The sequence below is a fragment of the Ranitomeya imitator genome, chromosome 2, assembly GCF_032444005.1.
Source record: "Ranitomeya imitator isolate aRanImi1 chromosome 2, aRanImi1.pri, whole genome shotgun sequence".
Lineage (NCBI taxonomy): Eukaryota > Metazoa > Chordata > Amphibia > Anura > Dendrobatidae > Ranitomeya > Ranitomeya imitator.
The window spans coordinates 696,167,081-696,181,496 of record NC_091283.1 but is presented as its reverse complement, the minus strand read 5'-3'; positions in this window follow the sequence as shown (position 1 = coordinate 696,181,496).

Genomic DNA, 14,416 nt, shown 5'->3' with positions numbered 1-14,416 from the left:
ACCTTGGAAACATATCTGAGATGTTTTGTTTCTGCAGACCAGGATGATTGGGTGTCCTTTTTGCCGTTGGCTGAGTTCGCCCTTAATAATCGGGCCAGCTCGGCTACCTTGGTCTCTCCATTTTTCTGCAATTCTGGGTTCCATCCTCGTTTCTCTTCAGGACAGGTTGAGTCTTCGGACTGTCCTGGTGTGGATTCTGTGGTGGACAGGTTGCAGCAGATCTGGACTCAGGTAGTGGACAATTTGACCTTGTCCCAGGAGAAGGCTCAACTTTTCGCTAATCGCAGACGCCGTGTGGGTCCCCGACTTCGTGTTGGGGATCTGGTTTGGTTATCTTCTCGTCATATTCCTATGAAGGTTTCCTCTCCTAAATTTAAACCTCGTTTTATTGGTCCGTATAGGATTTCTGAGATTCTCAATCCTGTGTCTTTTCGTCTGACCCTCCCAGACTCCTTTTCCATACATAATGTATTCCATAGGTCGTTGTTGCGGAGATACGTGGCACCTATGGTTCCATCTGTTGAGCCTCCTGCCCCGGTTTTGGTGGAGGGGGAATTGGAGTATATTGTGGAGAAAATTTTGGATTCTCGTGTTTCTAGACGGAAACTCCAGTATCTGGTTAAATGGAAGGGTTATGCTCAGGAAGATAATTCCTGGGTTTTTGCCTCTGATGTCCATGCTCCAGATATTGTTCGTGCCTTTCATGTGGCTCATCCTGGTCGGCCTGGGGGCTCTGGTGAGGGTTCGGTGACCCCTCCTCAAGGGGGGGGTACTGTTGTGAATTCTGTGGCTGAATTCACTCCTGTGGTCACAAGTGGTACTGCAACTTCTGAGCTTCCTCCCTCAGGTGTTCTGGTGAGCTCGTTGGCTGCTTTGTTATTTAACTCCACCTGATTCTGTCTTCCTTGCTCCTTGTCAATGTTCCAGTGTTGGATCTGAGCTTCTGGATCTTCCTGTGGCCTGCTGCTCTGCTTAGATAAGTGCTTTTTGCTTTTGTTGCTGCTTTTTCTGTCCGGCTTGTCATTTCGTTTTGCTGGAAGCTCTGAGACGCAGAGGGTGTACCGCCGTGCCGTTAGTTCGGCACGGTGGGTCTTTTTGCCCCCTTTGCGTGGTTTTTTGCTTTAGGGTTTTTTTGTAGACTGCAAAGTTCTCTTTGCTATCCTCGCTCTATCTAGAAAATCGGGCCTCACTTTGCTGAATCTATTTCATCCCTACGTTTGTCTTTTCATCTTGCTAACAGTCATTATATGTGGGGGGCTGCCTTTTCCTTTGGGGTATTTCTCTGAGGCAAGTCAGGTTTGTTTTTCTATCTTCAGGCTAGTCAGCTCCTCAGGCTGTGCCGAGTTGCATAGGTAGTGTTAGGCGCAATCCACAGCTGCCTTTAGTTGTGTTAAGGTTAGGTTCAGGTATTGCGGTCTACAGAGATTCCACGTCTCAGAGCTCGTTCTATTGTTTTTGGGTTATTGTCAGATCACTGTATGTGCTCTGATTGCTGGCACACTGTGTCACTGGATTTCCTACATAACAGGTTACCACTGTTTAGGCACATCAGGGGTCTCCAAACGCAACATGGCGCCACCATTGATTCCAGCCAATCTCGTATTCAAAAAGTCAAATGGTGCTCCCTCAATTCCGAGCCCTGACGTGTGCCCACACAGTGCTTTACCCCCACATATGGGGTACCCGCATACTCAGGATAAACTGCGCAACAATTACTGGGGTCCAATTTCTCCTGTTACCCTTGTGAAAATAAAAAAATGCTTGCTAAAACATCATTTTTGAGGAAAGAAAAATGATTTATTATTTTCACAGCTGTACGTTGTAAACGTCTGTGAAGCACTTGGGGGTTCAAAGTGCTCACCACATATCTAGATAAGTTCCTTGGGGGGTCTAGTTTCTAAAATGGGGTCACTTGTGGGGGGTTTCTACTGTTTAGGCACACCAGGGGCTCTGCAAACGCAATGTGACGCCCGCAGACCATTCCATCAAAGTCTGCATTTCAAAAGTCACTACTTCCCTTCTGAGCCCCGACGTGTGCCCAAACAGTGGTTTACCTCAACACATGGGGTATCAGCGTACTCAGGAGAAACTGAACAACAACTTTTGGGGTCTAATTTCTCCTGTAACCCTTGGGAAAATAAAAAATTCTGGGCTAAATAATTATTTTTGAGGAAAGAAAATGTATTTATTATTTTCACGGCTCTGCATTATAAACTTCTGTGAAGCACTTGGGGGTTCAAAGTGATCACCACACATCTAGATAAGTTCCTTTCGGGGTCTAGTTTCCAAAATGGGGTCACTTGTGGGGGGTTTATACTGTTAAGCCACATCAGGGGCTCTGCAAACGCAACGTGACGCCCACAGAGCATTCCATCAAAGTCTGCATTTCAAAACGTCACTACTTCACTTCCGAGCCCCGGCATGTGCCCAAACAGTGGTTTACCCCCACATATGGGGTATCAGCGTACTCAGGAGAAACTGGACAACACATTTTGGGGTCAAATTTCTCCTGATGCCCTTGGGAAAATAAAAAATTGCAGGCTAAAAGATCATTTTTGAGAAAATATATATATTTTTTTATTTTCATGGCTCTGCGTTATAAACTTCTGTGAAGCACTTGGGGGTTCAAAGTCCTCACCACACATCTAGATTAGTTCCTTTGGTGGACTAGTTTCCAAAATGGGGTCATTTCTGGGGGATCTCCAATGTTTAGGCACACAGGGGCTCTCCAAACGTGACATGGTGTCCGCTAATGATTGGAGCTAATTTTCCATTTAAAAAGCCAAATGGCGTGCCTTCCCTTCCGAGCCCTGCCGTGCGCCCAAACAGTGGTTTACCCCCACATATGGGGTATCAGCGTACTCAGGACAAACTGGACAACAACACTTGGGGTCCAATTTCTCCTATTACCCTTGGCAAAATAGGAAATTCCAGGCTAAAAAATCATTTTTGAGGAAAGAAAAATTATTTTTTATTTTCATGGCTCTGCGTTATAAACTTCTGTGAAGCACCTGGGGGTTTAAAGTGCTCAATATGCATCTAGATAAGTTCCTTGGGGGGTCTAGTTTCCAACATGGGGTCACTTGTGGGGGAGCTCCAATGTTTAGGCACACAGGGGCTCTCCAAACGCGACATGGTGTCCGCTAACAATTGGAGCTAATTTTCCATTCAAAAAGTCAAATGGCGCGCCTTCCCTTCCGAGCCCTGCCGTGTGCCCAAACAGTGGTTTACCCCCACATATGAGGTATCGGCGTACTCGGGAGAAATTGCCCAACAAATTTTATGATCCATTTTATCCTATTGCCCATGTGATAATGAAAAAATTGAGGCGAAAAGAATTTTTTTGTGAAAAAAAGTACTTTTTAATTTTTACAGATCAATTTGTGAAGCACCTGAGGGTTTAAAGTGCTCACTAGGCATCTAAATAAGTTCCTTGGGGGGTCTAGTTTCCAAAATCGAGTCACTTGGGGGGAGCGCCAATGTTTAGGCACACAGGAGCTTTCCAAACGCGACATGGTGTCCGCTAACGATGGAGATAATTTTTCATTCAAAAAGTCAAATGGCGCTCCTTCCCTTCCGAGCCTTACCATGTGCCCAAACAGTGGTTTACCCCCACATATGAGGTATCAGTGTACTCAGGAGAAATTGCCCAACAAATTTTATGATCCATTTTATCCTGTTGCCCATGTGAAAATGAAAAAATTGAGGCTAAAAGAATTTTTTTGTGAAAAAAAAGTACTTTTTCATTTTTACGGATCAATTTGTGAAGCACCTGGGGGTTCAAAGTGCTCACTATGCATCTAGATAAGTTCCTTGGGGCGTCTAGTTTCCAAAATGGGGTCACTTGTGGGGGAGCTCCAATTTTTAGGCACACGGGGGCTCTCCAAACGTGACATGGTGTCCGCTAAAGAGTGGAGCCAATTTTTGATTCAAAAAGTCAAATGGCGCTCCTTCCCTTCCAAGCCCTGCCGTGCGCTCAAACAGTGGTTTACCCCCACATATGAGGTATCAGCGTACTCAGGACAAATTGGACAACAACTTACGTGGTTCAGTTTCTCCTTTTACCATTGGGAAAATAAAAAAATTGTTGCTAAAAGATAATTTTTGTGACTAAAAAGTTAAATGTTCATTTTTTCCTTCCATGTTGCTTCTGCTGCTGTGAAGCACCTGAAGGGTTAATAAACTTCTGGAATGTGGTTTTGAGTACCTTGAGGGGTGCAGTTTTTAGAATGGTGTCACTTTTGGGTATTTTCAGCCATATAGACCCCTCAAACTGACTTCAAATGTGAGGTGGTCCCTAAAAAAATGGTTTTGTAAATTTCGTTGTAAAAATGAGAAATCGCTGGTCAAATTTTAACCCTTATAACTTCCTAGCAAAAAAAAATTTTGTTTCCAAAATTGTGCTGACGTAAAGTAAACATGTGGGAAATGTTATTTATTAACTATTTTGTGTCACATAACTCTCTGGTTTAACAGAATAAAAATTCAAAATGTGAAAATTGCAAAATTTTCAAAATTTTCGCCAAATTTCCGTTTTTATCACAAATAAATGCAGAATTTATTGACCTAAGTTTACCACTAACATGAAGCCCAATATGTCACGAAAAAACAATCTCAGAACCGCTAGGATCCGTTGAAGCATTCCTGAGTTATTACCTCATAAAGGGACACTGGTCAGAATTGCAAAAAACGGCAAGGTCTTTAAGGTCAAAATAGGCTGGGTCATGAAGGGGTTAAAGTCCAAGCCATTTACGATTGGACCCAGCCGACATCTGTGAAGAGCCTGCAAAAGTTCCTGGGCTTTGCTAATTTTTATCGGCGCTTCATCGCTAATTTTTCTAGTGTTGCTAAACCGTTGACTGATTTGACCGAGAAGGGTGCTGATGTGGTCAATTGGTCTTTTGCAGCTGTGGAGGCTTTTCAGGTGTTGAAGCATCGTTTTTCTTCTGCCCCTGTGTTATGCCAGCCAGATGTTTCGCTCCCGTTTCAGGTTGAGGTTGATGCTTCTGAGATTGCAGCTGGGGCTGTTTTGTCGCAAAGAAGTTCTGATGGCTCGGTGATGAAGCCATGTGCTTTCTTTTCTAGAAAGTTTTCGCCTGCTGAGCACAATTATGATGTTGGCAATCGAGAGTTGTTGGCCATGAAGTGGGCATTCGAGGAGTGGCGTCATTGGCTTGAAGGAGCCAAGCATCGCGTGGTGGTCTTGACAAATCACAAGAATTTGACTTATCTTGAGTCTGCCAAACGGTTGAATCCGAGACAGGCTCGATGGTCGTTATTTTTCTCCCGTTTTGATTTTGTGGTTTCGTACCTTCCGGGCTCTAAGAATGTGAAGGCTGATGCCCTGTCAAGGAGTTTTGTGCCTGACTCTCCGGGTATTCCTGAGCCAGCGGGTATTCTCAAAGAGGGGGTAATTTTGTCTGCCATCTCCCCTGATTTGCGGCGGGTGCTGCAAAAATTTCAGGCTGATAGACCTGACCGTTGCCCAGCGGAGAAACTGTTTGTCCCTGATAGATGGACTAGTAGAGTTATCTCTGAGATTCATTGTTCAGTGTTGGCTGGGCATCCTGGAATCTTTGGTACCAGAGATTTGGTGGCTAGATCCTTTTGGTGGCCGTCTTTGTCACGGGATATGCGTTCTTTTGTGCAGTCCTGTGGGACTTGTGCTCGGGCTAAGCCCTGCTGTTCTCGTGCCAGTGGGTTGCTTTTGCCCTTGCCGCTCCCGAAGAGGCCCTGGACGCATATTTCTATGGATTTTATTTCGGATCTCCCCGTCTCTCAAAATATGTCGGTCATTTGGGTGGTTTGTGATCGCTTTTCTAAGATGGTCCATTTGGTACCTTTGTCTAAATTGCCTTCCTCCTCTGATTTGGTGCCATTATTTTTCCAGCATGTGGTTCGTTTACATGGTATCCCGGAGAACATCGTTTCTGACAGAGGTTCCCAGTTTGTTTCGAGGTTTTGGCAATCTTTTTGTGCTAGGATGGGCATTGATTTGTCTTTTTCCTCGGCTTTCCATCCTCAGACAAATGGCCAAACCGAACGAACTAATCAGACTTTGGAAACATATCTGAGATGCTTTGTTTCTGCTGATCAGGATGATTGGGTGTCCTTTTTGCCGTTGGCTGAGTTCGCCCTTAATAATCGGGCCAGCTCGGCTACTTTGGTTTCGCCGTTTTTCTGCAATTCTGGTTTCCATCCGCGTTTCTCTTCAGGGCAGGTTGAGTCTTCAGACTGTCCTGGTGTAGATACTGTGGTGGATAGGTTGCAGCAGATTTGGACTCATGTGGTGGACAATTTGACATTGTCCCAGGAGAAGGCTCAACGTTTCGCTATCCGCCTGCGTTGTGTGGGTCCCCGACTTCGTGTTGGGGATTTGGTTTGGTTGTCGTCTCGTTATGTTCCTAAGAAGGTTTCCTCTCCTAAGTTTAAGCCTCGTTTCATTGGTCCGTATAAGATTTCTGAGGTTATCAATCCTGTGTCATTTCGTTTGGCCCTTCCTGCTTCTTTTGCCATCCATAATGTGTTCCATAGGTCGTTATTGCGGAGATACGTGGTGCCTGTGGTTCCATCCGTTGATCCTCCTGCCCCGGGTATTGGTTGAGGGGGAGTTGGAGTATGTGGTGGAGAAGATTTTGGATTCTCGTATTTCGAGACGGAAACTCCAGTACCCGGTCAAGTGGAAGGGTTATGGTCAGGAAGATAATTCCTGGGTTTTTGCCTCTGATGTTCATGCTGCCGATCTGGTTCGTGCCTTTCATTTGGCTCATCCTGGTCGGCCTGGGGGCTCTGGTGAGAGTTCGGTGACCCCTCCTCAAGGGGGGGGTACTGTTGTGAATTCTGTTGTCGGGCTCCCTCCTGTGGTCATGAATGGTACTTCGGCTGGTTCTGTCCATGGACTTTCTCTGGTGGCTGTGGGTGTTTCTGAGTTTCCTCCCACAGGTGGCGAGGTTGATTCGTTAGCTGGCTGCTCTATTTAACTCCACTTAGATCTTTGCTCCATGCCACCTGTCAATGTTCCAGTTATGGTCTAGTTCATTCCTGGATCGTTCTTGTGACCTGTCTTCCCAGCTGAAGCTAAGTGACTGTTTGTTTTTCTCTGGTTTGCTATTTTTCTGTCCAGCTTGCTATTTTGATTTTTGTCTTGCTTGCTGGAAGCTCTGGGACGCAGAGGGAGCGCCTCCGCACCGTGAGTCGGTGCGGAGGGTCTTTTTGCGCGCTCTGCGTGGTCTTTTTGTAGGTTTTTGTGCTGACCGCAAAGCTACCTTTCCTATCCTCAGTCTGTTCAGTAAGTCGGGCCTCACTTTGCTTAATCTATTTCTTCTCTGTGTTTGTATTTTCATCTTTACTCACAGTCATTATATGTGGGGGGCTGCCTTTTCCTTTGGGGAATTTCTCTGAGGCAAGGTAGGCTTTATTTTTCTATCTTCAGGGCTAGCTAGTTCCTTAGGCTGTGCCGAGTTGCATAGGGAGCGTTAGGCGCAATCCACGGCTATTTCTAGTGTGGTTGATAGGATTAGGGATTGCGGTCAGCAGAGTTCCCACGTCCCAGAGCTCGTCCTATATTATCAGTAACTATCTGGTCATTCCGTGTGCTCTTAACCACCAGGTCCATTATTGTCCTGACCACCAGGTCATAACAGCTACCATTGTAAATGTAAAAAAAAAACACTACATACTTACATTCCGGTGTCTGGTCCCTCGCCTTCAGCTTCCCGCACTGACTGTGAGCGGCGCGCCGGCCGGCCGTAAAGCACAGCGGTGACGTCACCGCTGTGCTCTGCTTTACGGCCGGTCGGAAGCTGAAGGCGAGGGACGTGACCAGACACCGGAATGTAAGTATGTTGTGGTTTTTTTTTTACATTTACAATGGTAACCAGGGTAAACATCGGGTTACTAAGCACGGCCCTGCGCTTAGTAACCCGATATTTACCCTGGTTACCAGTGAAGACATCGCTGAATCGGCGTCACACACGCCGATTCAGCGATGTCAGCAGATCAGCGACCAAAATAAAGTCTTGATCATTCCCCAGCAACCAACGATCTCCCAGCAGGGGCCTGATCGTTGGTTGCTGTCACGCATAACGATTTCGGTAACGATATCGTTGCTACGTCACAAAAAGCAATGATATCGTTAACGATATCGTTATGTGTGATGGTACCTTAAGAGGGAGAAGGGACTCAGAGAGTGATTGTAAGTTGAGATATTTGAGATTTCTGCGAGGGTGAGTGAGTTTGTGAAGTGGGGGTTGCACACTAGGAGAGGAGAGGGAAGAGAATGTCAGTAGGCTGTGGTCAGACAGGGGGAGGGGTGAGTTAGTGAGATTAGTAACGGAGCACAGGCGGGTGAAGACGAGGTCCAGCATGTAGCCATCTTTGTGAGTGGCCTCAGAGGACCATTTAGTTAGGCCAAAGGAGGCAGTCACTGATAAAAGTTTAGAGGCAGCTGAGATGGAAGTGTCAATGGGGATATTGAAGTCACCCATGATGATCGTGGGGATGTCAGCAGAGAGGAAATGAAGTAACCAGGTGGTGAAGTGGTCAAGAAAGGTGGAGATGGTTAGTTCTGGGAGGCTGTAGATGACAGCCAGCTGGAGGTTGGAGGGTGAATAGATGCGGATGGAGTGCACCTCAAACGAGGGAAGAGTAGCAGAGGGTGGTAGCGGGATTGGAGTAAAGGAGCAGGTGTCGCACAGGAGCAAACAAACCCCTCCACCATGTTTGTTGCTGGGGCGAGGGGTGTGAGAGAGGTGGAATCCGCCATAGGAAAGTGCAACTGGAGAGGTTGATTCAGAGGGGGTGAGCCAGGTTTCGGTGATGCCGAGGAAGGAGAGTTTGTTGGTGATGAAGAGGTCATGGATAAATGGTAGTTTGTTGCAGATGGAGCGTGCGTTCCATAGTGCTCCCGGTAGGGGAAACGGGGGAGTGGGGGCTGGATGAATGGGTATGAGGTTGTCATGGTTGGGAAAACGTGAAGGGGATCGTGGCAGGGGGTTAGAAATGAGTATGGCGATGTGTTGAGGGGAGCCGGGATTTTGGGATACATCGCCAGAGATGAGGAGTAGCAGACAGAGCGTCTGATGGACCCACACTTCTTCCAATTAAGGATTATGGAGGCCATTGTGCTCTTAAGGTACCGTCACACATAACGATATTGTTAACGATATCGTTGCTTTTTGTGACGTAGCAATGATATCGTTAACAAAATCGTTATGTGTGACAGCGACCAACGATCAGTCCCCTGCTGGGAGATCGTTGGTCGCTGGGGAAAGTCCAGCACTTTATTTTGTCGCTGGATCTCCCGCATAATCGCTATATCGGCGTGTGTGACGCCGATTCAGCGATGTCTTCACTGGTAACCAGGGTAAATATCGGGTTACTAAGTGCAGGGCCGCGCTTAGTAACCCGATGTTTACCCTGGTTACCGTTGTAAATGTAAAAAAACAAACACTACATACTTACATTCCCGGTGTCTGGTCATGTCCCTCGCCGTCAGCTTCCCGCACTAACTGGTGAGCGCCGGCCAGCCGTAAAGCACAGCACAGCGGTGACGTCACCGCTGTACTTTACGGCCGGCGGTCAGTCAGTGAGGGAAGCTGAAGGCAAGGGACATGACCAGACACCGGGAATGTAAGTATGTAGTGTTTGTTTTTTTACATTTACAACGGTAACCAGGGTAAACATCGGGTTACTAAGCGCGGCCCTGCGCTTAGTAACCCGATGTTTACCCTGGTTACCCGGGGACTTTGGGATCGTTGGTCGCTGGAGAGCTGTCTGTGTGACAGCTCTCCAGCGACCAAACAGCGACGCTGCAGCGATCGACATCGTTGTCGGTATCGCTGCAGCGTCGCTTAGTGTGACGGTACCTTAAGGAACCTTGAGTACTGCAGAAATTCTGTTAAGCTTGGCCAGATATGTGCCTTGCCACAATTCTGTCTCTGGCAGCATGTGAATTAAATGTGAGTGTCTGAGCAAAGGGTCTGAATACAGTACTCATGACCATGTGATATTTCAGTTTTTATTTTTCATAAAATTTGCAAAAATGTCTACAATTCTGTTTTTTTTTAGTAAAAAATGGGGTGCAGAGTGTACATTAATGTGAAAAAAATGATTTTTTTAAAATTACCAAATGGCTGCAATGAAATAAAGATTGAATAATTTAATGGGATCTGAATACTCACCATACCCACTGTATATCCCTCACATTCTACTCACTTTCCATCTGCTCCCCCGCCGCGTCATCCACTTTTGAATCTGAAGCTGATTTCAACATGCAAGTGATAGAAGCGCATGGCAGTGACGTCACGTCGATGTCAGCTATTGGCGTTTGATTAGCCGACAGCTTGTATTGCAGCACAAAGACCTGGTGAGTCCCATGCGCTGCAATACACTTCAGCCGAATGGGAGTCCGAGGTAGCACATCCACTTGAGGTTTGAGCTGGCGTCAGCAGGCCCCCTACTCGCAAGAGCTTGATCGCTGCCTCTGCAATAACGATCGTTACACCTCTGAGGGTATGTTTCCACGTGCAGGAAACGCTGCATATTTGACGTTGCGTTGATTCGCAGCGTCAAACACGCAGCGTCCAGATGTTACAGCATAGTGGAGGGGATTTTATGAAATCCCGTCTCCACTATGCGTGGTAACACGCATCTGGTGGCCCTGTGACTCTGGACATGCGGCGCGTCTTTTTAGATCGCAGCATGTCCGTTTACCTTGCAGCGACGCTGCGCCGCTGCAAGGTAAAACACAGGGCTTGGGGTGCGATGATTCTGGATGTGTGCAATGAACACATCCGGCATCATAGCATCCCCAGAATGGGGCGGTGTGAGTTTTCCGCTCCGTCCAAAGCACCGGCCACCCTGACCGTGGACACGAACCCTGAAGGTGTTCTAATGGTAACTCGACAAAATCCTGAAAACTATATTGAGGGAGAAAAAATGCGATTCAGAGCTGAATTCATATTTCTGCTGGTTGTTGGAGTTATGTCAGCAAGGCTTGATATGTTGTTTTGTGTTCTTCAAAATGGTGTCTTTACACCTGGATTGTCCTTATGATCAATTGATAACTTTCTTACAGCATCCATGAGCAAAGCAGATGCCTCTATGATTTTGTTTTATGCTGGTGATGATAATTTCGATTGCAATTATTGTCATTTTATAGCTCACATTGAGAGTATGTGCACACGTTGCGGATTCTCTGCAGATCCGCAGCGTTTTTTGAGGTGCAGAAATGCTCCAGATCCGCAACTGATTTACAGTACAATGTAAATCAATGAGAAAAAAAAATGCTGTGCGCACTTTGTGGAAAATCCGCTGCAGAAACGCTGCGGTTTAAAAGAAGTAGCATGTCACTTCTTTTTTGTGACTATGCAGTGTTTTTTGTACCCATTCCATTATAGAATAAAGGGGTAAAAAACGCAGCAAATCCGCAAGAAAACCGCAGCAAAAACGCAAAAAAGCGCTGCGGAACCGCACAAAAAATGCGACAAATCCGCAGGTGCGTTTTCTGCCAGGAGAGGCAGAATCCACACCAGAAATGCCTAAGGCTAATCCGCAACGTGTGCACATAGCCTAAATGCTGATAATGAGATCATAATGGTATTTTAAAGATAATCTGTCAGCAGGATTTCACCCCCAAAGTATGTATATGCACATGTAGATCTTTCAAAGACATGTCCAGAAATATCTTTACATGTCAGGCTGTCCCTCCATTACTGAGAAATCAGTGTTTAAATGTCTATCCAAATGAGACTGAAGAGCCATGGGAGATCTGAAGCCTCAGTCACTCCAGCTCTATTCCTGCCCAGTGCTACCTCCTCCTGCTTGACTGACAGCCTATATGCTTGTGTGACTTTAGGTAAGGCCGGGGACACACTAGACCGTAATACGGACTAGTGCAATGCGATAAAAAAAATCACATAGCGCTCGTCCCAATGTTAATCTATGGATCAGCTCCCATCATCCGATATTCAGGATCCGAGTGAAATCGCAGCATGCTGCGATTGTCAGCGTATCTCAGCCGAGAATCGCCAATGCAAGTCTATGGGTGCGAGAAAAAAAATTGGATTACACACGGACCATGCGTGTGCATTGCGAGAAATATGGAAGACTTCTCCAGGTGACAGGAAATTGACTCATCCATTATCAGGAAGCTTTGGCATGCTAATTTCTGGGCCATGCTTGGATTGAGAAGCAGGAAGCACGCCTCCACGGAGTGTACTTTGTAGCAGCATGGCCAGGCATATAAATGTTGAGATGCTGATTGCTCTGGTCCATGATAGCCCAGAATTATGGGACCAACGCGACGCACATTATGCGGACCGTGCACGTAAAGACGCAGCATGGAGGGCAATCTGTCGCCACATGTTCCCCGATTTTGATGAGCGACCTCATGAGGTTCAGCAAGAAGTTTGTAAGTACCATCCTTTACCAAAATTGTGTTTAAAATTGGGTTCCTGATAAAACTAACCATGAACACATCATATGTGGTGTGTTTATTAGTGATGTAAATGTTAAAAGCTCTTGGTTACGGATGCAAAATCATCAACATGACACACAAATATGGTTGAAATGTACTAGCTATAGTCCTTTAATAAAGGACAAATTGAGTTTTATGTCCCCCTAGGCTCCAGGGCCCATGTGTGATTGCAAACCCTGTACCTGTTGGAGTTATGTGCTTAATAGTTAAAAAAATTATTGTGTTTCTTTGCAGTGAATGATGTCAATAGACGCTGGCGGAGTTGCCGGGAACATTACCAAAGTGAACGTCAACTTTCTGGGCAGAGTGGTGATGCAGCACCCAAAAAAAGAAAATATCTTTATTATGATCGGCTTAATTTTCTTACACAGGTGATGGAGCTCAGACCGTAAGTGCATGCATGTGTAATAGAGTGCAGGGTTGCGTATGTCACCACGGAACAGACAGACCAACTGTTGAAGGGGATTTATTAACAGGGGTAAGATTCTCCTCGCAGGGAGTAAACAGGGGGTTAATAGAGTAAAGTCAAACAGTAAACAGTTAACTGGAATCAAAAGGATTAACGAGTGTTCTGGTAACTTATCAGCCCAGGGAGATCCTGACTGGAGAGTCCTAATTCCAGCGTCGGTACAGTCACCAGCAGAGTCCGCTTTCATGTACTCACAAGATGAAGTCTTTAGTTTTTACAGCACAGCCAGGAATCAGGGGCTCCGCACTGTTAAGTCTCTCACCAAGAATCACAGTCTCTGTACTGATACTGGGGAGACCAGGGAATATACAGTTAGGGCCAGAAATATTTGGACAGTGACACAATTTTCGCGAGTTGGGCTCTGCATGCCACCACATTGGATTTGAAATGAAACCTCTACAACAGAATTCAAGTGCAGATTGTAACGTTTAATTTGAAGGGTTGAACAAAAATATCTGATAGAAAATGTAGGAATTGTACACATTTCTTTACAAACACTCCACATTTTAGGAGGTCAAAAGTAATTGGACAAATAAACATAACCCAAACAAAATATTTTTATTTTCAATATTTTGTTGCAAATCCTTTGGAGGCAATCACTGCCTTAAGTCTGGAACCCATGGACATCACCAAATGCTGGGTTTCCTCCTTTTTAATGCTTTGCCAGGCCTTTACAGCCGCAGCCTTCAGGTCTTGCTTGTTTGTGGGTCTTTCCGTCTTAAGTCTGGATTTGAGCAAGTGAAATGCATGCTCAATTGGGTTTAGATCTGGAGATTGACTTGGCCATTGCAGAATGTTCCACTTTTTGGCACTCATGAACTCCTGGGTAGCTTTGGCTGTATGCTTGGGGTCATTGTCCATCTGTACTATGAAGCGCCGTCTAATCAACTTTGCAGCATTTGGCTGAATCTGGGCTGAAAGTATATCCCGGTACACTTCAGAATTCATCCGGCTACTCTTGTCTGCTCTTATGTCATCAATAAACACAAGTGACCCAGTGCCATTGAAAGCCATGCATGCCCATGCCATCACGTTGCCTCCACCATGTTTTACAGAGGATGTGGTGTGCCTTGGATCATGTGCCGTTCCCTTTCTTCTCCAAACTTTTTTCTTCCCATCATTCTGGTACAGGTTGATCTTTGTCTCATCTGTCCATAGAATACTTTTCCAGAACTGAGCTGGCTTCTTGAGGTGTTTTTCTGCAAATTTAACTCTGGCCTGTCTATTTTTGTTATTGATGAATGGTTTGCATCTAGATGTGAACCCTTTGTATTTACTGTCATGGAGTCTTCTCTTTACTGTTGACTTAGAGACAGATACACCTACTTCACTGAGAGTGTTCTGGACTTCAGTTGATGTTGTGAACGGGTTCTTCTTCACCAAATTAAGTATGCGGCGATCATCCACCACTGTTGTCATCCGTGGACGCCCAGGCCTTTTTGAGTTCCCAAGCTCACCAGTCAATTCCT